Genomic DNA, 27,973 nt, shown 5'->3' with positions numbered 1-27,973 from the left:
TATTTAAAGAGAAAGATTTTAGGAGGTAGTATTTCAGAGATAAATCAGACAAACTGTGTTGTTATCCCATAGGATTTTGTGCATCAAAATTGAACAGTGCCCAGCTTGGGACATGAACTGCAGCACAAAGTAAGAGATACAGTCTCTTTGTGAAAATGCTGCACTTGTGGTTATACTTCTCTTTCAGAGTTCCAAATTTACTGAATCTCTACTGTTGTACCAAATGTAGCATTCAGGCACAGGAAGGACAGGGACCTGTTGGATCAGGTCAAGAGCAGGGTCACCAAATTGATTAGAGTGATGGAGCACTTATCTTACAAGGAAAGGCAGAGATAATTGGGATTGTTCAGCCTGCAAAAGAGAAGGCTTAGAGGTGACTTAATTGCAACCTTCCAGTACCTGAAGGGAGCCTCCAAGAAATACGGAGAGAGACTATTTACATGAGCATGTAGTGACAGGAAAAGGGGGAGTGATTTAAAACTGAAAGAGTATGTTTAGATTAGATATTAGGGAAGAATTCTTTACTGTGAGGACACTGAGACACTGGAACAAGTTGCCCAGGGAAGTCATGGCTGCCCCACCCCGGTAGTGTTTGAGGACAGGCTGGATGGAGCTCGGAGCTACCTGGTCTAGTGAAAGGTGTCCTGTGCATGGCAGTGGGATTTTTAAGATGTTTTCCAATACTAGTAATGCCATTCTGTGATTCCATGATTCTGTGAAATCATTAAGAATGACCTTTGCTTCCAGCTGCAGGCAGATGACTCTGTTATTGTTTCAGCAGAGACTACTTGAACCTTCCCTTAAAGGTGAAGTGCTGGATATTGCTAGAATGGATAAAAGAAATCCTGTACTCCTTATCCCTTTTCCTTTGCCTTTTATTTCCCCAAGAGACTAATTTTGTTTTATGTCCTGCTTGCCAGGAGAGTTTGTGTAGATTCTGAGAGCAAGAAATGTTCGTTGTGGGCCTGTGGTGTGCTCTGCAGATGATGGGCTGAAAGATGGAGTCATGACCAGTTACAGAAGCTGGGAAGGCTCTCAGTAACTGGGAGGACAATAATTGTTGTCATGTATTCTTCATCTGTAAGGGAGGACCCCTACCTAGGATAGGATGTACCTGCATTATTGTTAATAAAATGCATATACCATCTCCTCTGCTTTTCTGTGAATTTCACAGCAAAATGCCACATTGAGAATGCTAGGTTGAGGCGTTTGACAAAAAATTTATACCTGGGAAGAGAAGGAGAGGGATTGATGTTGCTACATTTTGACTGTGTCTGTTTAACATTTCTTCTGATTTTTTCATTTTCATGAGGATAAACAATTTATGCTTTCAGACGTGCATTATCTTTCACTTGTATAAGTACTTTCTGGAAGTACGTTGTATAATTCTAGTCTGGAAAAGTCCCCAGGGAGGAAAAGAAAGCACGAAAACTATTGAAAATTTAGTTGTTTTAATAATTCTTATAACAGCTTCAAACTTAGGAGGTGCTAGATCTTTCAGTATAAAATTAGAACTAAAGTAGATAAAGATTATTCACTGGTGTCAAGGTCACATACATATAATATCAGTCAGTTCCAGCAACCGTGTATTTAACCAACCATAGTGGATAAAATAAAATTTTTGAAAAATGGATACATCTTTGATTCAGTCAGAAGAAGACTGGAATGTACCTGTATTGTAAGACTATTTTATTATAATGCTAATAAAGTTCTGTTTTCCTCCTAGGACTTTGAAGCTACTTACATGAACTGTATTTCAATTTAACTAACATTTTGAAAATAAGATACAAGGTGACTGGCATATTAGCAAACTGAGTATATTGAAACTGATGGGAGCTGAAAGACCAAGCCTCTGAAATCTCAGTTTGAAGTATCTTTTGATCTGTGTTTCATTTAAAGGAAATACAAGACAAAAACACAGTACTAAAGTAAAGATTTCCAAAAATTCTGTTCCAAAACTGCACTATGAGGCTGTCAAATATATGTTTGAATATACATTTCATGGAGATTTTATACTGATGAAGGAAATCATTGTGCTTACATTCACAAAGCACTATTATGCACAAATGGTTTACTAGTTAACCCATTTGGTATATCTGATAGTTTAGCACAATAAAATAGAAAAGCCACACAGAAACAAAGAGGAGCAATTTTGGTATTTTATGTTATTAGTAACTTTTATGTATATTAGTGACTGTAAAATTCATCTTGTGGTACATAATCACTTTCTAAATGGGTGAGGAAAAATGTAAAATTGCTGTTTACTTGGTCATTGCTGTTAATTTCAACATTTTCACAGTAGATGATGTGTTTTTTCTTGAATCCTGTTTGGCACAGGAAAAGAGAGAGATTCAGTTAACTTAGGTTGCACCCTGTTGCTTCGTGTTTATATCAAAATACCCAGTTTATGGAGGTACTTTTGCTGATAGTAAGGGCTGATCACATGAGGAAGGGTCTCACAGCTTATTTTTAGTCTATTTCATTACCTTTGTAATTATACAATCTTTATGGATATTCCTGACAGAAATTGAAGCAAAACAAACTTCTCCTGGCTGCAGGGAAATACTAAGATTTTGTAGCAGCTGAGCATTTAACCCAGAGTACATACATCATTAAATGACTAATCTGACTTTTTATAGTTTGGCTTTTGAGGTTAATATGGATTTGTACTTCATTTATTTTCCAGAATTGCAGACAATTTGTGTAGAGTATTTCCCCTCACCACCAGCACAGTACAAAACAACTGCCAGTATTGCAAGACCATCTGTTAAAGTTCTGCATGTGTCAGCAGCACAGAAGTGCCAAATGAGCCAAGCTCTGGATAGCTTGAAGTTGAAGGATCTAATATACCTCTTTGGCACTGTGGTGTAAAATCAACAGTTGTTTGTGGACCTTGAATGACATAAAATTACTATGAGAGAAGTATCAGCCCCAAAAGTTCTTTTTTGTGTAAATTGACTACCATCCTTACATAACATTTAGGGAAGGGAGGCTCAGCTTTTTCTGGTTTGGGGCATGCTGGGGTTTTTGGTTACCAGCTGTCAAGAAGTAAAAGTGACACCGGTACCTGTTGCTGTGCGAGACCGGCTCCAGGCGGGCACCTGCGGGAGCACAGCGGGAGGAGGGGAGAGGCAGTGACTGCTTTCCCCTCAGCTCTGCAAGGCTCAGTTCTAGCGCGAGAACAGACAAAACGGCGACACGGGGCTCAGGTGCAAACACGTGTTTATTGTAGAAGCGTGTTCCCGAGGCACCGGGGCACCGACCAGGGGTTGGTTATACCCCGTGCCGGGGGCGGGGGGAACCTGAGCTGCGGCCAATGGGGACAGGGCAGGGGATGGGGGCAGGGAAACCCCGGAGACCGCGATGGGAGAGCCGGGGGGGCGGGCAGGGACAGACCGTGTGGCGAGGGGGAGTGATAAGGGAACACAGCATCAGGACAAAGGACCACAGGTGAGGGGGGAGGAGCGGGCTGTGTCGCAGGACAAAGGGGGAACACGCCGGAAGGGGGGAGGAGTGATGGGGGGGGGGAGAAAGAGAAAATTACAAATCCCGCAATTCACTCTTTTGCATTTACATAAAGGAAAGGGAGTTCTGAATTAAAAACAAATTAGCAGCGTTACAAATTACTGAGAAAACGTAAGTCGAGAGACATCAGAAAGTGATACACCAATCATAGTCACAATGAATGGGGCAAAAATCTTTTCCACATTACAATTTAAGATAAAGGGTACAAAATTGTCATAAACACATTCTGTATCGAGGATGAAAGCAGCATTCATGACGAGATGCTTGTGGTTTTTCGAATTCTAGCAGAGCAGTAGCAGGCAGCAAACAGTGATGTGGTTTCTCCAATTTGATTATTTGATTGCAAAGTTGGCATAGCATTGTGGGCAGTAATTAGAGAGGATGATCTTTCCTTCTATAAGATATAACTCAATCCAAGAAGTTATTTCCAAATTATCACAAGCAATGGGGAAAACTTGTATTGAAATAATAAGGGAACTTTGGGCAAGGTACATTTAGGAGATGGGATAGAGGGTGAACCTGGGTGCCACTGTTTGAGGGGAAAGAAAACAGTGGAGCCCTGGTCCGGGTTTCCAGCTGCACTCCCTTCGAAGGGCGACCCCCCACAGCAAAGGGGAAAGCTCTCTTACAAAGGGAGGTCCTCTAACGGAGGGGCCCCTCCGGCAATCCCTCCCATCAGAGGGGGGCCCAGAAGAAGGACTGAGGGATTAATCCAACCTCACCTCCCCCCCAATAGGGTCTGGCTCGCTGCAGGATGGTGCAGGGCCATTGGGAAGGGGTGGGGCTGGCAGGAAAACAAGGGCAGAAGAGTAGCGTGGCCAGCGCCATCTTGGGAGGGGGTGCCGGGTGCACTGCATCTCGCCCGGGGAGGCACGGCCAATGCCATGCGCAAGGAAGGATAACATTGTCCGGCAGGGCGCTTGGGGCGGCTCAGCCGCTGCCATCCCCAAGGGAGAAGGTTTGAGGAAGTCCATGGGGAAAAGGGAAGAGGGAGCTTCGAAGAAGCCAAGGGGGAAATCTACAGGAGAGGGGCCCGACGCGGCTGGAAGCCGACGAAATGTGTGGATGTGAAGGACCTCTCTTAGGATGTTAACAATTCTCCCATAGCTGATGTGTTGCCATTTACAATTCTGTCCCATTGGTGTCCTTTTGACCCCCCCTGCCCCCATAGCCCAGAATAGGGAGGAGAGGGTAAAAAAGGCAGCTTTCCAAGAAAGAGAAGGAGCTTTCCAGTATGAGTTACCCCAAAAAGACCAAGCGAGGTTGCGTCCTCCTCGGAAAAGAAAAAGCCTCCTGGCCGCCAGGGACATGCAAGCCTACAGCCCCTGTCTGAGCATGGATAGTGGTTACAACTCAAAAGAAAAAAAGGTACCTCAGCTGCCCGCCAGGGTCCCGCCCTGCTCTCAACTTACCCTCCGGGCTCGGGCGGTGAAACCTCTATCTCTCTCCTCAGTGGTGGAAAATCATGCTAAACTGAGGACGTATTCTTTCGCAGTTTGGCTCTCCCAGAAGCCTGGGTGTTCCCGTTAACCAGAGCTCGTCCCTGAAACTCTGGGTTCGGCCACTGTCAGCCTCTGGTCTCCATTCAAATGCCGTCCCCATTGAGCCACTGCCAAACTGTCCTCTTTGTCCCGGGGTAAGTCTACCCGGCTCACGGCCCCTGCAGTCCGGCTGCCCCCGCAGCACGGCTGCTACTGGGCTGGGTAGAGAGCACGCCAGCGAGGACGGAAGAGGGTCCACGGAGCTTCGGGTTTGTTTTCCGCCCGGCGGATCCACTCCTCTTAGCGTGAGCAGAGCTTTTACAGCGGCAGAGTTCCTTTCTCTCTCCCTCTTTTCACAAATCGATGGAAATAGCCATCCTCTGCAACCATTTGTTGCCATGCGAGACCGGCTCCCGGCAGGCGCCTGCGGGAGCACGGCGGGAGGAGGGGAGAAGCGGCGGCCACTTTTCCCCTTCGGCTCTGCAAGGCTCAGTTCTAGTGCGGGAACAGACAAAATGGCGACACGGGCCTCGGGTGCAAACACGTGTTTATTGTAGAAGCGTGTTCCCGAGGCACCGGGGCACTGACCGGGGGTCGGTTATACCCCGTGCCGGGGGCGGGGGGGGGGGGAACCTGAGCCGGAGAGGCAGGAGCGGCGATGGGAAAGGCGGGGGGGCAGGCACTGACCGCGTGTTGAGGGGGAGTGATAAGGGAACGCAGCATCAGGACAATAGACCGCGGGGGGGGGGGGGGAGGGGCGGGCTGGGTCGCAGGACAAAAGGGGAACACGCGGGAAGCGGGGATGGGGAATGGGGAGGGGAAGAAGAGAAAATTACAAATCCCGCAGGTACCATTTTAAGAACTTTCTTTATGTTTTGCGGGTGATGGTCAGACTGTAGCAGTTCAGAGAAATGAACCATATTAATCATTTAAACACAGCTAGAGCTCTTGTCTTAATGCTGTTCAGCAATGCCTTTCTAATGCCTAAGTCCGTGGAGTAGGAGGCACCCCAGAGGGTGTTTTAGGAAGATACAGACATGTGTCCATAGCATGATAGAAGAGAGGTAGTTTTCCTATGAGACATTGACCAGTAGTGGGAATACACACCCAGGTTCTAGAGCAGACATGCTCACTTCCCCTTTCTGTCACCAGGAGTGTGAATGCTCTCATCCATTTCTGTAGCTCTAGCTTCTGAGTTCTTGGTTATTCTGGACATAGGAGTTTTAAATATTTTCTGCTGAAGCCCTTCCATTATTAAATTGAGTCTACTTTGAGGTAGAGGATGGTGAACACTACTCCAAATACTTGTGGGCATAATGTTCACTTTTGAAAGAGAACAATATTCAGCCTCTAATCTGCTTAATAAGTCTTTGTAACTGCTGGATTGTAGTCACGCTCACCCTTGCTGGCTTCCTCTGTCAGACCTGATTAATATATTTTCCATATGGCATGAATCAGAATCAGCAATGACAACATCTTCCTTCTTTCGTCTCTACCCATTGTCTCTTCCCTTCTTTCCTTCCTGGGATACTCTTTAACTTTAGGGCCGTTTATGTGGAAATGCAAGGTATGAGTTCAGTTTCCTTTGGACACAGCTGTTAGTCATGCACAGGTCTTTGGTAATGTTAATGGTCTTAGCAGTTGAGCCTTGGAGAGCCTTGGCTCATTAGGGACTTCTGTTGGCTGACATAAGGGTAGTGGAAATGGGAATGACATGTCTGCCCCAGAATGATGATTTTATTTTAAATAGTTAACAGACCACTAAAGCATTTTGATGTCTTAGCCTTTCGGACTGAGGCATGTTTAAACTCCGTAGTCACATTTCGTTCTGATGTTTGTGAGACTGGCATGGTTTTTTGATCCTAAGTCATTTTGATATGGATATGGTTGTTTATAACACTAACTATATTTTTCATGTAGAAATCATACATATGCAACCAAGACGGTGTTTATTGATACTGCAATGTATTTAATAATACTTAGCTTTAAATTAATCTATGCATATAATGGCTTCATATATAAACCTGTACATTAAATGGTTACAGAATAGTTCTTTGTCATTCCTTCTAGTCACATTGTGATGCCAGACCAAAGAGTCTGTAAAAGTGAGAGGGGACAACAAACTTTCATTGAGGTTCTTTAATTTTAGTAATGAATAAAGTTAACTTTGTGAGGTAATGTCATTATAGTAAACTTGTGCCTTCTTGCAATAGTTTTCTTACAGAAATGTAGAATTTAGGCTCCATGTGCTAAATGGGCTGTACAGTTTCAATCTGACAGTCAGCACAGGAGGGAGCAAAACAAAGGTTTCCAGTACAGCAGGTGCATATGTTATCTGTCACAGAATGTTGCAAAAGCTTGGAATGTGTTTCAGCGCAGATCTGTGATTTGTGAATCTTCGTGGTATTCCCTCCAGCCTTGAACAGGGCAGCCGGAACAGAGTGAGCAGGGTTTTAATGTATGTGCTTTTCTCTGCTGTGTCCTGGTTCCTTACCCAAGTGAATGGCTTCTGTGAATCTTTTTTGGATATTTACTTCTTTGCATAGAAAGCTGATATACCCATCTGATTTGGTACACACATTCTGGTATTTAGATGCCCAAAAAAAAGTACAGCAGTGAACTTAATTCTCTTTCGTGGACTTAACCAGATAGTAAAATTGAATTTTTAAATATTGGCCTCAGTCATGGAATACTTGTTATTGTTGCATCCCTCTTAGCTTATATTACCTGCTATTAAACCAGGCAGACTGGTCACATCTTTGCAAGACTCTTAGAAAATTAATATGAAGATGCTGTTTCTCAGAAAGCAGACCAGTGTTCACTGTTGCGAAGTGACTCAGCCATATGCCATGGTTGTACCTACTCAGTTGATCACGTATGAGACGTGAAGCAGATGTCACACAATCATGCAGTTCTGAAAATAAAGCAAGATATTCCAGGAAAACAGGTTCACCAGTACTGAGAGTCTTCATAGGGCGGCTGCATTTAACAACATCAAAGTTAAAAGTCACTAAAAAAAAGAACCTGCTTGAATTAATAAGAAAGATACTAAGAAGATACTAAGAAGAGCTCTTATTATCATTTTCCTCTCAGTGATTTTATGGTAAAGAAAGAAGCAAAACTTAGTGGGAATTTGTAGTGTACAAATAATGGATCGGATCCCCAGCTGATACTAACAAGTGTAAATCCATTAGCTTCGGTGAAATGGTGCCCATTTACAGCTGCTAAGGGTTTCATTTTTGTGGATTATTTTACAACAAATTTTATTCTGAATTGGTATTATAAATTAAAGATTTGCCAGTACAAATAAGTGAAAAACAAAAGAGATTAACTGATATATCATTGTGGGATAAATTTTTTTTTTTTCTTTCTCTGTTACCCTGCTATTAGGGGTTGGACTTCTGCGTGAAATGGTAGCAGGAGAGAGTAGGTGTCCTGCACAAGCTCTGAAGGAGCTAAACATTAAAAAATGGATATTCTCCAGGATATCCACTCTGTAGAGTGGCTGTTCCCTATGTTGTAGGCGGTGTAATTTCTTGCCCATACTGTGCTGCATGTAGAAGCACACCCACGTTTCCTCTGGCTGCTAGCAGGTAGCAATGTACAAGCTGTCCAAGGGGTTAGGAGGAGTTGTGATTCTGTGAATAAAGGGACTGCAGCTCACAGGATGTTGCACAATGTAGTCTGGTATCCTCGCAGTTACTTCTTTAGCTTGGACCCTTTTACTGTTAGTGTACAGCCACTGATTTTAATTATGGTGGTGTTAAATATCTTTGAATTCCTGCCTTTTCCAAATTCAAATGCAAACCTTTTCAATCTGATGATAATGTATAGTTGTTTTTTGCAGTGCTGTAGCCTAGGACTGCAAGGACCTCCATTGCTTGCAAACTGAGAGCTCATAAAAATGTGAGGCACTCCAATAATTTTAAATCACTTTGTCATGACTAGAGTGATTTAAAATCATTGGAGCGCTTCACATTTTTTCAGTTGTTCCAGTTTGGAAAGCAGTCAAGCAACACTGGAGCATAATGCATGAAAGCAACCTGCCTGAAATAATAATTTGAGTCTTTCAAAACAATGACACTGAATTAGAAATGTCACTGTGAAATGATGTCTATCAAGGGTTCTGTAAATAGACATCTCAACCTACTTTTCTTTTGTGGTCTCTACTCTCAAGGCAGCAGTGCAGTCCAGTAGGGCCCTTAGGGACACATCATTTTTGAAGTCAGAAGGAAGCTATTGTTTTTAGTAGATGGAGGGCCAGAAATCATCTTTATTCAGAAAGTCAGAGGAAATTAAGAAACTGAAGAGATTCTGAATTGTGGGCAGGGAAGGTGATTGAGCCTTGGTAGAATGGATTTATGATCAAGTCATTGCAAATTTGCAGTATTACAAACACTGGAAGTGAAATGTTGTTATCAGTTTGTTTCATTTCTGTTAGTTCAGCAGAGCTGGACATGGGTGTGATGCATAAAAAAGTTTATGGGTCCTACTGCTCTGCATTCCCTTGAGATGCTCTCAGATTATTAATGGCACTGTTTTTTTGCTACTGGAACATCAGTGCGGTACCAGTTGCTATGTGAAACACTTTGATGACACTGGAAGAAAGGGAGCATGTGGTAGGAATAATTGTCAATCAGGTACAGAAGTGGGGCTGAGTTGCCAGGCAGCATCTCAGAGACAGTGCCACACTGGTCTGCATCCAGCCACTGACAGTTCCTCCAGGTGGGGATTTTTTTTGAGATGCTTTCTTTTGTCTCATGGTGGTGGTGCTAAGGCACGACTTGCTCTGCAAGCACATCCTGCCTCAGTGATCAGCAGAAGTGTCACTCGTATTTCCAGAGTCTTTCTCTTCGTCAAACACGATATGCCACATTTGAAGTAATTAGGAGAAAGCTATTGCAGCTGATAGTGCATGTAAAGCAGTGGCAGAAAAATAGACTGAAATGTTTGGATTTACCCACGTTCTAAATTTGCTTACAAGCCATATACTGTTTTTGACAAGTAATTTGAAGGTTGGACTGCAGCAAACGTGGGGTAAAGAGAAGAATTTCAAAGAGCCATTCTTGATTTTTGCCAGGGCAGACAAGAATCACTTCCTTAACAGTAGTTTCTGCACTAGGAAGGAAATCAGTCCCCTATGCAGTACGCTCACAAAACTGTACTTCATCCCAAAACAAGCACACAGAGATGGGGAAGCGTAGACAACAGCACAAATTGTGACAAGGTAGATGCTTGGGAAAACTGAGCAACATATTTTTTCTTACTAAACCCAGAAATCTTAAGGGTTGAACTCAGCTGGTCTGGGACAAGAAGCATTGTAGCAGAATGCATTTGCCATCTCAGTCAACCCAAGTTACTGCAGCTCAGATTCTCTAAAGTAGAACATTTACAAAGTGTCTATATTTACTCACAGCAATTATAGAGCCATAGTGTAAAACAATTCAAAAGTTGGCCACAGACAACTCATAGCTAATAAAAGACAATATTGTAATCAAGAAAGTTATTTTCCCATAAAACTGTTTTCTCTATTCCACCCCAAGAGAAATTTAATACTTTTGGACTAGCTGTATGCACTGGTTTTATGCCAGTGAATAACCAGGTTATTGTATCCCACAGTAAAAATTAATTTGAAGCGTGTTACTTTAGTGGCATACTGATTTAATCAAGATATGTTTTGTTTGTTTCTTTTCCTCCATAACACATGCATTTAGCTTATGCCAGAAAACAAAGTTCCATACAAATGGGCAGAGATGGAATTTTTTTGTATTACATGTTTTCATTTGTACAATGTAAAATCAGCTTAAATAATTTTTTATTACTTATGAATACATAGGCACATAAACACACATATATACATAAGTGTATATTGTAAAACTCCTCTAACATATTTGCAGAAAAAAATACTGCTATTTGAGTGAGAGAAAGGGAAACTATGATCATCACTCTACTGTCTCCAGAGTTCATTTTTTCAAAATAGGTGTGGCCCAGAAAAGGCAAGAACTGGCAATGCAGATGCTTAAAGTGTACGCAGATAAGTGAGGGGTAGCACCAATCCTCCTGCTGTGCCTAGAGTGTGCTTTGGTGTATATTGCCTTCACATGTATGTACATGAAAGCACACTACACATACATGTACACACATGTACACGTGTGTGTGCGTGTGTGCGTGTGTATATACAGACGTGGACCTGCTGATTCCCAGAGTCCATCTGATGGCTCATCACCCAAGACAGCTGAGCTGTTACATTCACAGGGAAGAAATAAAACGAGACCCAGCTGAAGCTGTGCCTCTCCCTTCTATTCAGTGTGTCAGATGAGAGACACATGGGAGCCCTCGTCCCACCCTCCCCTGTGGACACCAGAGCAGACACGGTTCCTCCCTGCTTCCTCTCCTCGGGCCATCAGGCATGAAACTGCAGAGAACCACCAGCCTGGGGCATCAGCCAGCTACACTCAGCTGCTAGAGCAACCAAAGCCAAAACCTCTTGACACTCAGAACTGCTTTCAGTGATTTCAACTCCACGTTCTCTGCCTGTGCAATTTCTAATTTTTGATCCCTTTTCTCTTTCCCCTTCTCTTTCACCTTGTTTTTTTCACCTCACTTTCACTTTGTATTTACACATTAAAGTCTTCTGTTCCTTCCCTTTCTCCAGAGCTTTTCTTTCTGTTTTTCCTGTGTCCTTCAACTCTACTCATCTCAGTATTTCTCCATCTGGGGTTTGTCTTGTCCATTTGTGAGCTTTTAATGCAGGAGGCTGTGTGAAAAGTCTTGACTTTGGTGCCCACCATGATAGGTCCTCCTTTTTGACTGGTCTTTACACAGTGTACCGTATTAAACATGAGTCATGATAGTCAGATCCTACAACAGCATTATTTGTGTGAAACTGCTTCACCACTGCATTGCTGTTTCCCCGCCACAGTCACTTCACACATTTACACAACTGCTTCCTTTATATATCAGTGCTCTGTAATCACCGTATGGTTCATGTTACAGGTTTCTCAGGTTTCAAAGTGAAATAAAATGAGCTTCCTTCCATTTTGAGAATATCCTTTTTAAGAGGTCCAAACAAAAGGCACACGTTATTACTAAATTCACGGGCAGCTGCCAGAAGGCAGAAAATTCTGAATGGAAACGTGAGTGAAATAACAGAAATGCCGTGTGGTGTTTGCTCTTGGTGCAACAGCAAGGGAAAATATTTAGAATTTTAAATGATTAGTTTATTTGTAGTCTTAATAAATCAGGTGTGGTTTTATAGCATTTGCCAATGTCAGTACTTTAGAGCACCAATCATTCACAGAAAGTCAGATCCTTCTGTGGTGTAACTGTGGGATTCTCAAGGCTACTCTAGGAGTGAGTGTGGGACAGTGCTGTTAATTTCTTTTACTGCTAAACCTAAAGAGTGTGCCATTAAGAAAGAGCAAATTACAAAGGTTCAAGCTTCTGGATCAAATCTGTCCTTCATTTTTGGATTGGAAACCTTATCCAAAGACTTATAAGCATCACTATTTTAAGTTCTTTTTTACTTCTCCTTTACTGTTACAGCTATACACTACCAACACTTATGTCTGTACATATAAAACATTTAAACTCATGCTGGAATATGTACTTGCACTTTCTGGTTCAACTTCAATCCCAAAGGGAGCAGAGGCTCTGCTTCAGCAAAGCACTTAAGCTTCTGCTTAATTTTATGTCAACAGATTGCTCCAGTATTAAAAATGAGGTTGAAAGACTGACCTGAAGGAGCTAACAGCGGAGAATCAGTTGTTACCCTGTGCTCCTGACCTGATGAATTCTAAGGTTAGAACAAAGAAGAATTGAAACCATTGTTTCCTTAGTCTCAGATTAGTCATAAAACCTGTGTTTTGCTCGTGTTTAAATGCTTTGTCAGAGCAAAGAATAGTCTTCCCTCAAAACTTATGTGTAAGCAGTGTCTGTGTGTTTGGAACCAGACTCCTGACTATTCACAAAAATGTGTCATAGCTGGTCAGCATGGTAAATTGACTCAGTAATGGCAAAGGATTCCAAGGATCACAAGGTTTGGTGGATTGTTTTGTTTATATCTGGTTTTCATTAATATCATAGCTGTTGTGGCCACAGAATATCCTATTTGCCTTCTTTGAAAATAATGACCCTTGAGAATACCCATTTCCAAGAAGAAGCTGTATTTTACCATTGTGACCAACAAATGCCATCACATTCTGTCTTTATTAATGTTGAGCAGGGTCTTATACCTTAAAGGACCCTTTGAAATTAGTGGCTTAATTGTAAATAAAGTTACTGCCCAACAGTTTTCACTGTTGCTAAATATGTGACTTTACAAACAATGCTGTAAAAATTATAAGTATTCTAAAATGTCCCACTTCTTTTGTCTATAGAGTAGGAAGCATTGCACTGTAACTTTAAAAATACCAAAAATAATCATGAGGACATGTTAACCATCTCTTAAGTGTGCTTAATTTCAAAGCCAATAAACTGAGCTGCTGAATTTTTGTCCTTTGTTTTAGGCTGTGATAGTTCTGTTGCATAACTACAATTAGGAAACTTCAGAACACTCCAAAATGTTACAATATTCTGTGGATGGAAATGCAGGGTTGTTTTTCATTTAGTTTTACAACAGGGAAGGGGCATTGGAATGGCAGCATGTTACCTTTTTTAACATCTAGTTTATGATTCATTCTAAAATATTCTTTCATTTGGAATTAACTTCAGATAGTCCTGTTCTGACTAGCAGGGTAAATATTTTAGCAAGGACTTTTTCGAGAGAAATTTTGACAGTAACATACTCCTCCCTTAGTGTTACAAAGGAAATACATGCTATCCAAACACTGAGTTGGCATTTTAGTGGAAATGGTTCCAAAAGAATACGTAGAACATTACAAATGTACAATGCAGTTAATGAAAGTGTATACATATGTTTTTCATGCATTGAAATAAAAATGTCTAAATTGAATGCTGAAAATGTCAGCAGTGACCTCTGAGCCATATGCTTGTTATTACAATAGTGTGTTGTGTATAGCTGTCATTCAGTGAGAAACAACACAGATAAAAAGGGAAAATACATATAAAAACATTAAGTTAGAGGACAGACCATGTTACAAAGCATTTTGTATTATGTTTTTGCCTTATTTAGAAGATATCACTTTTTCTTGCTTTTTGTTTGCTCATATAATTCCTGCTGATGTCTAAAACACTTACTGAAGACATAGGAAAAGGAGAATAGAGGCCAAGCTGCGTGGGCTATAGCGAACCAAAACTGCAGAGAGATGCATGCTTCACAGACAGTTTAATATGAAAATAAACCACAGTTTCTTTGCTTGGTTTCTGGAGCAGAAAGTCGCAAAACAAGCAGAAAACTTCTGGTTCTTGATGAAATGGTTAGTTTAGCTTCCTTACATCATATACTCTGAGTGTTTGAGACCTTAACTTCTGTTTCAATGAAAGGAATTTAGATCTAGCTTGACTTAGGTTTATCTCTGTGAAGCTGGGGTATTGGAAAATATTTCAGAAGTAGTTTTAGCCTTATGTTTGCACTTTGTTCTTTTGCAAATGTGGTAGAGGTAACCTTGATTTTATAATTAGTGAAGTCACGCTTTATTGTGACAGAAAACTAAGAACAGTCCTTCAGTGACAATAACAAAGACCTACCCCATGATGATTGATGAGAACGTTGTACAAGTGAAATGAGCTGGAAAGTCATCATCTTGTCTTTTCCTTTGCCACAGGAAAAGCATAACAGAGAGATTTCTTTTCTTCTGGTCCTGATAAGGAATCTAACGAAGCATAAGGAGAGGTTACAGAGCATAGAAATGTGTCACACCCAGCTGCTCACTAGCTTGCAAAGCTGCAGAAAATAATACAGTTACTATTTAATAAACAAAGGAAAACAGAAGTCCTTTGATAGTGATCCCTAGCCTCTCATTTGTCCTTCTGATGATACAGTTTGTTTCTACTTAATTGACTGTAGTTTTGGAGTAATGTAGAGTTTGATATTGGATTGTATGATTTGTAATTACTTTGTTGTTGTTGGTAGGGAAAACAAAAGACTTAGGTTTCTGGGACCTGATTCAGCAAAGTACAGACATATGTAGTCCAGGTTTTCTGTATCATTGCTACTTTTTTTCTCATAGGTTCTCCATAAATAGTTACAGTAAAGGCACACAGGAATACATGTTTTATTTTCCAGGTTTCATAATTAATAGCATATTTTTCTGCTTGTCACAGGTTACCCTCTTGAGATGCAATATTGTGTTTGCCACAAGCTGCATTTCTTATATGCATCATTTATGACACTTCACTTTCAAAAGACATATCTTCATGGATTGAGTTTGTTCCATTGATTGGCTCTTTTTGCCCATTAACTTCTAACATAGCACTGTCTTTTTATTAAAAATGTTGTAGAGTTTGTTTTGTTTAATATTTGGGGAGGTGAAGGGAGGAAATATCCTCTGCCTGTGAAACATCGAAGGCCATCTTCTCCTCTCCCAAGAAGACTTTCAGCTCTCACCCCCAAAGTAGAGCTGATTCTTGTCTGTTGTGTTAACATTAGGAAATAAGTAGGCTCATCGCTCATTGTGTCACTTCAACTGTAAGTTGAAGATACCTACTTTTTTTAGAATCAGTCAAGTGTTCAAAAGAAAACAAGGCAAGGTTTACACTAATGTCTGCTAATGTAAATCAGTGTCATTTTGCTCAGAACTGCAGAGGCTGTGACACATGTCACTTTGGACAGACTCAGCAGATGACTGGGACCATTTCCCATTGCTGCAGCCACAGCAGGCATCACAGTCACATCACTGCCTGCTGCAGTTATAGCTGAAATCCAGAGATGGGCTCTGAGGAATGCTGGTAGCTGGCATCTTCCAGTGACCTGCTTTGCCTGGTTATCACCTGGGCTGTGGAGGCAGCAACCAAAGAGATGGAGTAGAGCCACAGGTCCTGGGAGTGAGTGTGAAGTGGAGCAGGGTGCAGTCCAGGCGTGACAAGAAGTGTCAGAAATGGGAATGGGGAAGGAAGGGGCAACAGGACTCATGGAGGGAGGAAATATAGGTGAAAAGAAAAAGGTAAGAAATAAAAAAAAAAAAAGGGAGAAAATGCTAGACCATGCAAATGCATTGGAAAGGGTAGCCATTCCCCTAGTCTGATGCTATCAGCAAACTTCTCATTTTTTCAGTGAAAACAAAAGTCTTAATGTATATGCTCTATTCCTTTTGCAAAGTGTCTTCTCTTTGCCTTGTCTGTTGGATGAGGGGCTTGCCTGTCCCTTTTCAAAGCTGGTGGTTCAGGAGCCATTGTTTTTAAATTCAAGTTAATAGAATTGCAAATTAATTGCTGCGGTGAACATGGAGAGCAACTCGATCTGCTGAGTGCTTCCAAGAAGCTATTATCTTGTTTCCTACTTTTAATTTAGGTGTAGGAAGACACCAGTAAGGTGCTCATCCTGAAGAGTACCACAAGAGCTCAGACAATGCTCTAACAGCATTGTAAAACTGTATGTAAAGTTTTTAGGTCGGAGAATCTGGTCAAGCTGATTCCAGTAGGACACTGACTCCTCTCAGGTTTTTTTTTGAAGCCTGATTTTTCCTGTGAATTGTATAAAAATAAAATTTTTCCTCTTCTGTTTATCTTTGCTTTTTCTTAAAGCTGGGTAAGCCTTTATAACTGAAAGCAAAATCTAGTTCTTTGGAGTATTTAACAAACATTAACTAGTTAATCTTTGCAATGCTCATGAATTAGTTAACCATTATCTCTGAATTTATAATACAGAGCAAGAGAGGCAGCAAAGTTAAATGTAATCCTGTGACTAGAGCTGGGGTAGTAATAGACCCCAATGTTGAGCCATTTTACAGCACTTAGGAGCATCATCATTCTTCTGCTGTGCCAAGTACACTCCAAGCAAAAAAAAAAATACAATATTGAAATTACTTTTTTAAAGTACACAGTTGAGCTTTACTTACTATGTATTCCCTGGAGAGTTTAGAATGGGATTGTCTTCTTACTTTCCTCCGTGGTCACATCTTTTATAAAAGCTGTTAACTATTTATTAAAGGAGTGTCTAACTTTAGAGAATAGTAGTATTTTGATGCCTGGTGTCATGCTGACATTTTTGTCACAGTGAAGGTTGGTTACATCTCTCTGAAGGTGCTGTTGGTTCCAGTGACTGTGGGAGGAAAATGGGAATAATAAAAAGCAGCAGGACCAGCTTAGGTCTTCGCAAATTGATGGGTAGAGTCCCAATAACTTCACTGGACTCCATTGTGCCTAATATGAAGCCATCTTTTTACCTCAATGTGCAAGTACCATTCATGACTATGCTGAATTTTTCAAAGTTTCTACCATGGAAGCTCTCAAAGTTAGGTCCAAACTCTTCAGTAACCTCAATTTCTAATCTGAGAAAGTGACTCTGCTGTCCAGCCACCTCCTTTTTCATTGCCTTGAGCCCTGTATCTGTGTAAGCCACAAATATATTTCCTTATGTATGAGGAGATTGATCAGGCCTGTGTTATAATAAATTTAAACAAGTTTTTCATCAAACAAAAATTACTGGAATGAGTTTATAACTGTGAAGGAGCCCTAGGAGTTAAGTGGTTAAGTCTTACTGATTAAAATTACGCTTGTGTTCCCAATCTCTCGGACCGTATTGACTGCTTTTTTCTCAGTTTAAAAAAAAGCATTACTTGTTTTCTTGTTGCCATCAGGTGTTTCATCAAGAGCCTGTGCACTTTCAGTGGCTACTATTTAAAAAAGCAACTGAAGAGAGAAATTAAAGGAACAATCTTGAGCCTTTTGGTGTCCAGCCAAGGATCTGACAGTTTTCAAAAAAAGTCTGGGCTGAAAGGTACAAAGCTGCCTTGGGTGTATGAGATCTGATCATCCAGATCCCTTGGGATGCTTCTAAAGGCTGATCCTTTGTTGTTTTGTATCAGTGTATAAACAAATCAGTATAAACACTGAAGACAGATTCAATGAGACTTTCTGTAGAAATGTCAGTAATGTTGCCAAGGTGTTGATAGACCATTAGGAAGAGTAGTCTGTCATAAATCACTGCATATTTACATAATTTGAGTGCTCCTTTGGACCAGAATCCATGTGGTCTGAGCTGTTTGCACATGATTTTGAGCACATCAAGATGTTAGTCTTTGTTCTGAGGTTAGTCCTTCTTGCGCTTAGGTGAACACATAGGCCAGTCATCTTCCAGGGTCTTCTGCATTATTTCTAATGTTAGCTTAAGTTAACAGTCCCTAAGATAAATTTACAGATCTACTCTTCCAAGTAGAGTAGACCTAAGTCCGAAGCTGCTTGTAAAGCATTCTTGATGTATGTGCACAGCGTTGTTTCAGCTTTCTAATCACTGACCAGCTGGCTTGTTAGTGAATAGAGCTGTGGGCCCCTTGCCACATTTCATGTGAGGTCTTGGCTGGGTGGCCAAGCAGGCAGCCTGCAGCCAGTGTCAAAGCAATTCAAGAGGTATTGGCACAGCAGTGTCCCCATTAATTTCTGCTTGTCACATGCTGTCATGCAAGTTACACCAGAGAGGAAATGACCGTTAAAAAAAAAGTCCGCTTGTGGCACTTGGTCCCCTCCAGACGTTATCCCCGAGGTTAAACAAGTGGATACAATTAGCTGCTGTCCACAGACAGCTGCAGGGAAGGAGAAGCCGAGATCTGGGCCCCACAGCAATGTGTCCTTCCTGTTAGCAAGGAGTGTCTTCTGTCATATGCCATGTTTTAAACTTCCTGGAGTTTGAGGAAATTAGGAAGAGATGTTACAGCCAATGGCATTGGGAAGGTGCTGGTAAAGAGCTGTAGTGCTGCTGGAGCAGCATTCTTCCTAGAGAAGAGGGTTTGTTTGTTATACATTTCCTCAGAAGGACTGCTGTGAGAGGCGCAGGAGGACAATCAACTCATCAGTGATTGATAATTTACTGTAGTTTGTAGATTGTGGCAGGGAGCGTGACAGTGATTTCTGTGCGCTCCTCCCCAAAGCATACTGAAGTAGTTTAAGGGAGTCATATCCAACTTTGTGGATTGTTGGGGTGGGCTGATTTTTCTGATTACTTCAGAACAGCTACCACAAGGATTGCAAGTGATGATGTCCCAAAATACAAATGGGTAGTAATGCAAAATCAAAGACTCTGAAGAGGAAGGCACAATGATATCCCACAATGAGAGAAATACATACTATTAGAAGCATTGTCAAATCTGTTTTCAAAAACTAAAAGCACTAAGGTGATAGAGATACGGGTGCTATCACAGTGCTCCAGAACACAATGCTCTAGAACAGATTGATTTAGTAAAGCTAAAGTCTGGATTTTATCTCAGAAGAAAGAGGCTCACAGCATCAGCTGAAGGAAAAATGTGACTTATTCTGTTGAGAAACATAATTGAAGAAGCTGTAATTATATGAAAAGTGTTCTCCAGAATTCAAACTGCTGTGATGCTTAGATACCAAATTATGCTGGTGTCAATCCCTAGATAGGTGCTAGAAGAACCTTCACAACCGATGCATATAAATCACAGGTGCTATTTCAAGTCATTTGTATGGAACTTTACCAACTTGGTGAGGCAGTAAAGAATTTAGGGGATTTCATGATACATTTTAGTCCTCATCTCTTTATCAGATTGTATGAAAAGTAAAAGAACAGAGTAGTAACAACTTGTCAAACCAGGAAACTGTGAGAAACTGCTGTTTTCAATACAGTTACAAAAAGCTTGTAATAAAAGAAAGGAAGTTTCCCAGAAGGTATTTGGGGGTGTGTAAACCTGTGATATCATCATCCAGAGATACAAGAAAGAAATATGAGTGTTTTGCTTATCTAGGCTCAGACCCATAAAATGTGTTAAAAGCTGTGCCTTGTGTTTTTTTCTGCAGGGCACAAAGAGTGGGAGGGTTTGAGCACTGAAAAAGACAGTTAATCACCGAGTTACATTTACCTGCTGTAAAATTTTCCCACACAGGACAAGTCCTGCTAACAGTGCCAATTTTTGTCAGAATGTTAAAACAAACTTCCCTTCCCCTCTGTTCAATTTTCATGTATTTTATCTGACAAATACCAGTAGCCACATGGGAAATGCTGTGTATTTCATTTGCATGTCTGGTAATTCCACTTCAACAGGAATTTTTTGTACACTGAATGACTGAACATAAGTAGAACAAAAACTATGTAGGTTTCTTTTCAGTCATGCATGTTCTTCTCATCAAATATGAAAAATAGTCAATGAAAAAGTAAAACTTGAAAGATCTAGATTACAAACTGACTTGACAAGTGTTGAACTATAAAATTAGAATTTGATGTGGAAGGACTTATATAAACTTAAATAAAATAAAACAAATCCACGTGTGTGCCCAAGCATGTGTATGTACATATTTCCCCCAGAGATGTTAAGTAGACATATTATATACTGAATTTGGTCTTTGGTTCGCAGCTACTGAGATCAGCATGGGAATCTATAAGCATTAAGATTCTAGTAAATTAGATTGAAACTTCTACCAATCCATAAAATATGAGTCCAGGTGCTTATTTTAAGGAGGGTAAACAGAACATTACTCAGAGCAGTTCCTTCAACACAGTCAGGTGCATCAATTGTTGTAGTCCAATCCTTCTTCTGTTGCCTTTGCTGCTGCTGAGCTCTGATGTTTGAGGAGTATTTGGAACACTCCAAAATATGTTTGGTCAGGTTCCCCTGTGGCAGTACAAATTCAGCAGTTCTTTTCTAAGTCAGAAGGAGCACTTGGTAAGTTTAAGCAAAGGGACTAGAACATGCTAAGCCTGCTGTGGTGGCTGTGGATTGAGTTCAGTCTATGTATAGGTGCACAACAAGGGAAAACAGTATACTGAAAGCTATGATATGCATTCATGGAATTCAGTCATAAGCTTAGTGAGCCTCAAAGCTTTTCAAATGCTGCTGTGGACCTCTGTAATTCAGTTCAAATTTTGCATTTTTCCTGAATCTTGTGCACAGTTGCAGTACTTTTGATTGGGACTGACATATAATGGTCATAATATACAGGTCTATGCATAATAGTGACATTTGCTATTTTTACTAGGCTGGCTATGAACTAGTTGATCAATTATTGTATTTCAAAGTAATTTATTTAGGACTTTCTGGTCTTGATTATCTTGCTACTTCCAATAGCAACCAAAGCAGTCTTCAAAGCAGTAGTTCTATAGACTCCACTCCTTCAGGTATTTTATCTTTTGAATTGCTACACAAATAATTCTAGCCATTAGTAAAGCCAAACACAGAAAAACAACCAAACAATACAACTGTATTAATCTCAGTGTTTATTGCAATGGAAGTACTATAGATAGCATTGTCTTCAATGGGATTATTCAAGACATTATAATGTGTGTATACATATATGCATACTTTTCTGATTGTCTGTAATGTTCTTCATCCTAACAAATGGGTAATCCAAAATCCCTTTATGAACTGTGCTTTCTTCCTTACAAAAGCAGTTTAAAATAGATTAGAGGCTGTTAATCAGAATATATTTTAACATATCCTTTAATCTACTCTTAAGTGCATGAAAGTACCTTTTATATTATTAAAATAGTTTTATAATTCAAAGATAATTGCACAAGTATTTTACTTCATGTTTAAAAATGTATGTAACTTAATTATTTTTCAACAAATTGTTTACCTTTAGTGTATCAGCATAGAAAACACCACCAATTATTAGACCAGTTCCTTGCATGTTCTTATCAGATACTAATAATACACTAAATAAATAGAGAGTATCTTTCTCTGCACAGTATTTTACTCTATGAACAGAAAATGAATATGTTATCTTGTCTAGTAAGGTTGATTAATAGGCCTAAGTGAATAAATCATTTGAATTTATTGTTCTCTTATCAAAACAGTAAACATATTCTAATTGAACATGCTGTGAAGTTCACATTCTCTTGGTACTTCCTAGTTAATTGACAGGAGTATCACAACAGTACAGTCTTCTCTTCTGAAGGAATAACCCTTACCCTTACTCTGTGAATACTTTTACAGAAAGCAATAGGATTACTCTGAGATAAATAGTTAAGGAAGATGAAGAGCTCTATATCTCATATATGTTTGATTGGATCATGGATGAGTCCTGAGAAGCTGTGATGTGGCTAGGAGAAGGCAAAGACAGCCTCCTCATCCCCTTTCTGAATGCCCTGCAGGGAGACTATCAGAATGGCTTTCTTCTGAGAAAAGGAACAGGGCACAAGGGCAGGGATCTGTCTGCCTCTTACTGCGCCCCAGCCACTGCATCGAGCCAGCTGCATGGAGAAGAGTATCCTGCATCTCCACAGACAGTGGCAAATTACATCTTCCCTCACTATCATAGTCATGGCGTTCTAGATAGGTTGATGTGATGGGTTCCCAGCCCAGTGTGAGGACAAAAATTAAAAAAGAGAATTAACTGCATTTAACAGGGAATCACTACATTATTGCTAATGCATTTGGGATTCAGTGTAACAACATCAATCATGTCTTTTGCTATTCATGTATCTGTACTGTGTAATTCCTCAGGAATGCCATTGTTTTTTTGGCATTAATTAATGTTGACTGTTTGTTACAAAGTATCGCCATAGAAGGACTGTAATTATTCTGCTTCAAAAATAGGCTTCAGAGAACTGGACAGCGCTTTAAACTTTCATTCCAGTATGTGTAAAATCACCCTTTAAATTGGAAGCAATTCAGTGATTGGGGATTCTATATAACTGAGTAGGATATGAAAAAAGCCTCATCATCTCCCCTTCTGCTCTGAGAACGTCCTGTTCCAGTGAGAGGCAGTGAGTCTTTTAATGAAACTACCTTGACTGATTCATCACACATTGCTATCTAAAACATTTGTGGTTGCCTTTTATGCAAACACTCCTACAGGAAATGTTCAGGATGAGTATTCCAACACCTGCCATGTAAAATGGGGACATTCCATTCTGCTCAGCAAAAAGAAAAATGAGTTGCAGATAGATAGAAACTCTGGGTGAAGGATGCAAGTTGTGAAGGTGCATGAGATACTCCCCAGAAGAGTAGAAGTGTTAGGAGATGCCAAGGGATTGTTGTGCTTTACAAAATGTTAGCATAGAAATAGAGTGGGAAGAGGAAAATAGGCAGGTTAAAAAACAAAACAAAACAAAACAAAAAAAAACCCAGTGTAAAACCTGTACTAACCTGTGTGTTAGTACAAATTTAGGGTCTGTTAAGGTTTGCAAGGCTCTGTGCTCTGTTGTTTTTATTTGATGACACAACTAAATATATTTGTGGGCTTCCACTGAATTACTGTCTTTGGTATTAGGAACTCCTGTCGCTGTAAGGAAGAGCAACCTGCTTGAAGGTTTTTCTTTCTTGACATTGTAGCCAGTGGAGGAAAAGCATGAGCTTCGCAGAACAAGCAGCCAGTCATAAGTGTATGTTACCTCAGGGTGCATGTGTTCTCTGAAGATTTATTACTCTTGGTGTTTTCTTTCAGGTTGCTTTTCACTGTGTTCCCCTTCACCAAGACAAAACCTAGCATACATACTTCACCATGGTGGTGGGTTAGCCTAGTCCATCAGTCAAAACTCCCATCCAGGCACTCACTGACTTCTTCCACCTCAGCTACAGAAAGTATAGAGCAACAAGGAGCAAGAAAGCTCACTTAGGACTTAGAGAAGAGAGGAAGATTGGTTACCAAGTACCATCATGGGCAAAATAGATTTATCCTGGGGAAAATCTACTTAGTCTAGTGCCAGTCAACGTAGATACTTGCTAGTTCAAATGGTGGGCAAAAAAGTGGGCAGGTATTCAAATAACACCTTCTTATGCCTTTTTCCAGGCTATACATAACTTCTGAATCTCCCCAGCCCAAGCAGCACAGGAGCAGCTCCTCTCTCCTGATCCTTCCTCCTCACTCTTTGTGCCTGCTGTACCCTAGGTCATCTCCACAGGCTGCAGTTCCCCTCAGGAGTATCTGCCTGCTCCATGAGCTGCAGTGTGGATAACTGCTCCACCATGGACTGCTTTCTCTTTCTCCTCTCACTTCTCTTCCTTTTCTTGGTGTTTCCTATGCAGTTTCTCACTCCCTGTGTTGTCTTCTCCTCTTTCCCTGCAGCCTTTTCTGCCCTTGAGTATATCCTGATGGAGGCCCCATCATCCTGGCCGGCGGGCCCAGCCGTGCGCTGCGCTGGGGCCGTCGGAGCGGCTGGAGCTGAGCGTGTCTGGCAGGGCACAACCCCTGGTGTCCCCTGGCTGGGGCCCCGGCAGTCCTGGCTGCTGGTGCCTAGGCACTGACACTGAAACCAGCTCCATAGTTTCTTTTGTCTTTGAGTTTTGATTGACAGCCATTCCATCCTCTTTTGGGTTAGGCAGGCAGAAGTCCTCCAGAGAATCTGGCAGGTCTTAAACAAGCGGTAAGTTGCTGCAGATAATTCACAGGTATTTTTCTTGGGAGTCAAGATGGTGGGTGACTCTTAAGGGATCAGAGTGGTGTTTGAAAGCCAATAGCTTGGAAGGGATTTATGGATCAGATGGGGGAGGAGGGTTTAGAGGGGTCAGTGAAGCATAGAGTCAAGAGAGGGGATAGGGCAAGGTGGAGATGAAAATGTATAGGAAATCAGGGCAAGGTGGAGACGAAAACATGTAGGAAATCAGGGCTTTCTGTTCCTGCTGCCTGAGTCAGGAAGTATGAACCATGAATATTGCCTTTGGCAGAGGCAGCAGAAGCAGCTGCTCAGCCTAGCCCAAGCCCAGCCCCATCCTCGCTGATGACAGAGGAAGAATATGCAGGATATTTTTCTGAGTATTATTGACACTCATGACATCATATGGTGTACCTTGAAAAGTTCATCAGAATTTTGATGTCCTGGCATTCAGAGCTGATAAATTCAGATAATGTCAGACTGAGCAATCATCATCAATATCTTAAAGCAGAGATGCAGCGTTTCCATAACAAATTTTGCTCCCGTTTTCATTATGAGATTTTTACAAAATTAAAGCTACATATTTTCCTCTAAAGAAAGTGTTCATTGCATTGCAAAATAGTTTTCAATTTTACAGTTTTCAATTGAGTTACAGGTAAATATTTTATATTTGCATGTAGATGGCATTGAAAATGCAACCTGAAAAAGAAAAAAAATAAACCTGTGATTGTCTAAAAGTAATTGCAGTGGGATAATGTGTGGATTTATCTTCAGCTCGAGCAACAGCCAACTATCATAGGTTTTGTGATGGCAGAAATCTCTAATCTGAAACAACAGGCACATTCTGTATCTTTGTTTGCAAACATGCAATTATCCAAAGAGCGCGGATAAACATCCGTAGAGGTTTGATCATGACTCATTAGGGCTTGTTCCTTCGATCTCTTAAGACACAAAGGTTCTTTTTGTTGCATAGAATTGATAGTTTTTCAATTAGTTTTTGAAGTATGATTGTCCCTGTAATTCCAAAGTATGGTATGCCTATCTACCACAGAAAATTTCTTAGGGAAAAGCAGACATGATAAAAACTAGTCCTTGAGGCACATGAAGACTCTCCTGCGGTTATTTCTAGAACTTGGTAATTGAGATTATACTAGGTATTCGTCACTAATAAAAATGGATGCATTTCCGTTAGATGAGTGAAATTATCCTGATTTAATTAGCTAGTGATCTGGCTTGTGCATGTTTACAGCCTTTATCCAATTTGCTAGCAAAGGTTAGTATCTTCTGATATTAGTAACAATGTCAAAGAAAGCACAGAGCCCAGACCCTGCCTTATGTTTGGTGCAAGTGGCTGATCAAGTGAATGAAATAATTTTCCAAAAGAAACGCCTAACGGTTTTTGACTAGGCTTGTGTGCACAAAATTTTAAGCTGCTTCATTTGTTATTCCTTATTTAAAATTCATAATAATAAGCCTATGTTGTGATTTTGGCTTCTGCTCTGACTTGCTGAGAAGTTAAAAACAGGGAATCATAAATAGCAAAGAGTCTTTTTACATCCAAGTGCCCTTCTTTACACACACACACAAAACTTTTGGCTGTTCTTCCAGGTAATTTTGAACTGAAATGTGTTAATACCTATTATAGAAAGTAATCAGTGTAATCAACAGTACAACCTGAATACTGGAGAACAGCTTATATGGACTAACCCTGAATTTCCTGGAAGAGGAGATATGGCACTTTTTTCTCTTCAGTTGCTCCTCTTCTTTCTAACACCTTTTAAATTTACACTTCCCCAGTACGCTTTTCTGCAGCATGGGGTTTTTTTGTGTGTGAAGAAAATTTCTGTAAATGATATTCATCTTTTGAGTCCAATGGGTAGAGAGGAAGATATACCAGTTTCCATTTTCAAATATTTTCTTTTTTTACCTGTGGCTGGAAGAAGACCCTGAATTTAGAACCTGAAGACATTGCTTGAATCTTGAAATGAGCAGAGCAGAACTGTGTTATGCTGAGCTTGAGGAAGAAAGTTGTAACAAAACCAGCATCAGTTGTTGGAAAAAAAGATTCTTGATATGTTTGGTAACTGCCCGAATGAGTTTACAGAGTTGACAAATGAATAGGATACATAAATGTCACCAAAAAGGGACTTGCCAGGGTCTACTGACTAATACTTCAGTTCTTTAAATAATTTTCTTATTTGATACTATGTCAACCTGGAATAAAAAAGAAAAAAATCGGCCCAAATTCAATGAAACAACTAAGTTCATATTTAAAATAACAATATCCCTAAATGTTGTTGGCATGTACTTCATGTCTGCAAGACTGATCCAAAGACTTTTGGGATTTGATAAAAGTTAAAATGGCACAGAGTGACCAGATATAACATACATCAATTCTACTGATGACTGAAACCTGCAGAGCTGTAGCCCAAGTTCTTACAAATTTCTGAACTGCAAAAAAAATTGCATAAATACAGGAGGAGTCAATATAGTTTGTGTATTTCTTTAAAGGTCCAAACCATATTATACCAGTTGTCAAAATTATCAGTTCCCAATTTTTTCTGGGGAAGCAAAGGAAATAAAAGGCATCAGCCAGCAGGAAATGGAGTTCTCAGTTCACCACCTTCCTTAAGAGGTGGTAATTTAATACTGTCACAGCACCCATAATTTCATGGTAAAATCTCCGTAATTGGGGTCTTCAAATAAAAGCTGATTGCTTTAAGAGCTGGCTGTATACAGAAATGATCTTGTTTTAGCAGAAGTCAGGTGAGATCTTCCAAACTTAATATCTAAATATTATGTAATATTTTCTATATAAATGATCAGGAAACATTACAAGAAAGGAATAATTTAGTATTAAATTATTTAGCAGTATCTCTAAGGCCTACCTTAAAAATGCATCCAACTTAACCAATATGATCAAGCTGAATGTTTTGAGCTATTTTTACACCCATGTTCAGATATAATTCCTTTCAGAAATGTGCTTTGAATATTTACTTGCAACATGCCCGAGTCCACAGAGAAGAACAAAAGCAACCAACCTCAAGTTGTCCTTCTTCCCTTTTTTTTTTCATGCCATGCCCTTCTCCAATACAATTTCAGTTGCTAACAACAGGATTGGAGGACACCCTGCTGCATGGCTTATGAGAGGGCATATGTCACCAGCATACACAGAACTGCAGTTTCATGAGCTCAAGTCAATTGCTTGCAGAAAATGAACTTCTGTGTCCATTTTTTTTCTTTTCTTGTTGCAGCATTTTCTTGTAACTGCCTGTTCCGCAAATATAATTTTCAAGTTGACAGTATCCTTCTAATTTGGAATGCAGGGGATTTCTAGTATTTGGTTTTGAGTCTGCTGGTTCATTCTTTTCACATTACTAAGATTGTCAAAACATGAGTACAGATAAAATAGTTTCTTCAGCTCTGGAAATGTCTTAGAAGATTCTGTCACTATAATAAAACAGAAAGAAGAATCAAAATTATGATTATTACACTGTTTCAGTGCTAAACTCTCATCTAAAGGTAATTTCTGTCCTATTCATAAATTCTATACAACAGCTTTGCCAAGTGAATCTTTTCCCTC

At 40.3% G+C, this 27,973-nt stretch overlaps 1 protein-coding gene and 1 long non-coding RNA gene across 4 annotated transcripts in view; both read left to right on the top strand.

Moving 5' to 3' along the window:
• The window catches only part of CDK6 (cyclin dependent kinase 6), a 140,622-nt gene that overhangs the window by 32,212 nt on the left and 80,437 nt on the right, over positions 1-27,973 (top strand). The gene's annotated exons all lie outside the window — the stretch shown is intronic.
• Positions 6-2,626, top strand: LOC140682608 (uncharacterized). Its single transcript, XR_012054505.1, has 2 exons — positions 6-806; positions 921-2,626. It is a non-coding gene; the product is annotated as an uncharacterized lncRNA (long non-coding RNA).

The sequence above is a fragment of the Taeniopygia guttata genome, chromosome 2, assembly GCF_048771995.1.
Source record: "Taeniopygia guttata chromosome 2, bTaeGut7.mat, whole genome shotgun sequence".
Lineage (NCBI taxonomy): Eukaryota > Metazoa > Chordata > Aves > Passeriformes > Estrildidae > Taeniopygia > Taeniopygia guttata.
Note: the sequence above shows the minus strand (reverse complement) of the source record. Positions and strands in the feature narration are given on the sequence as shown.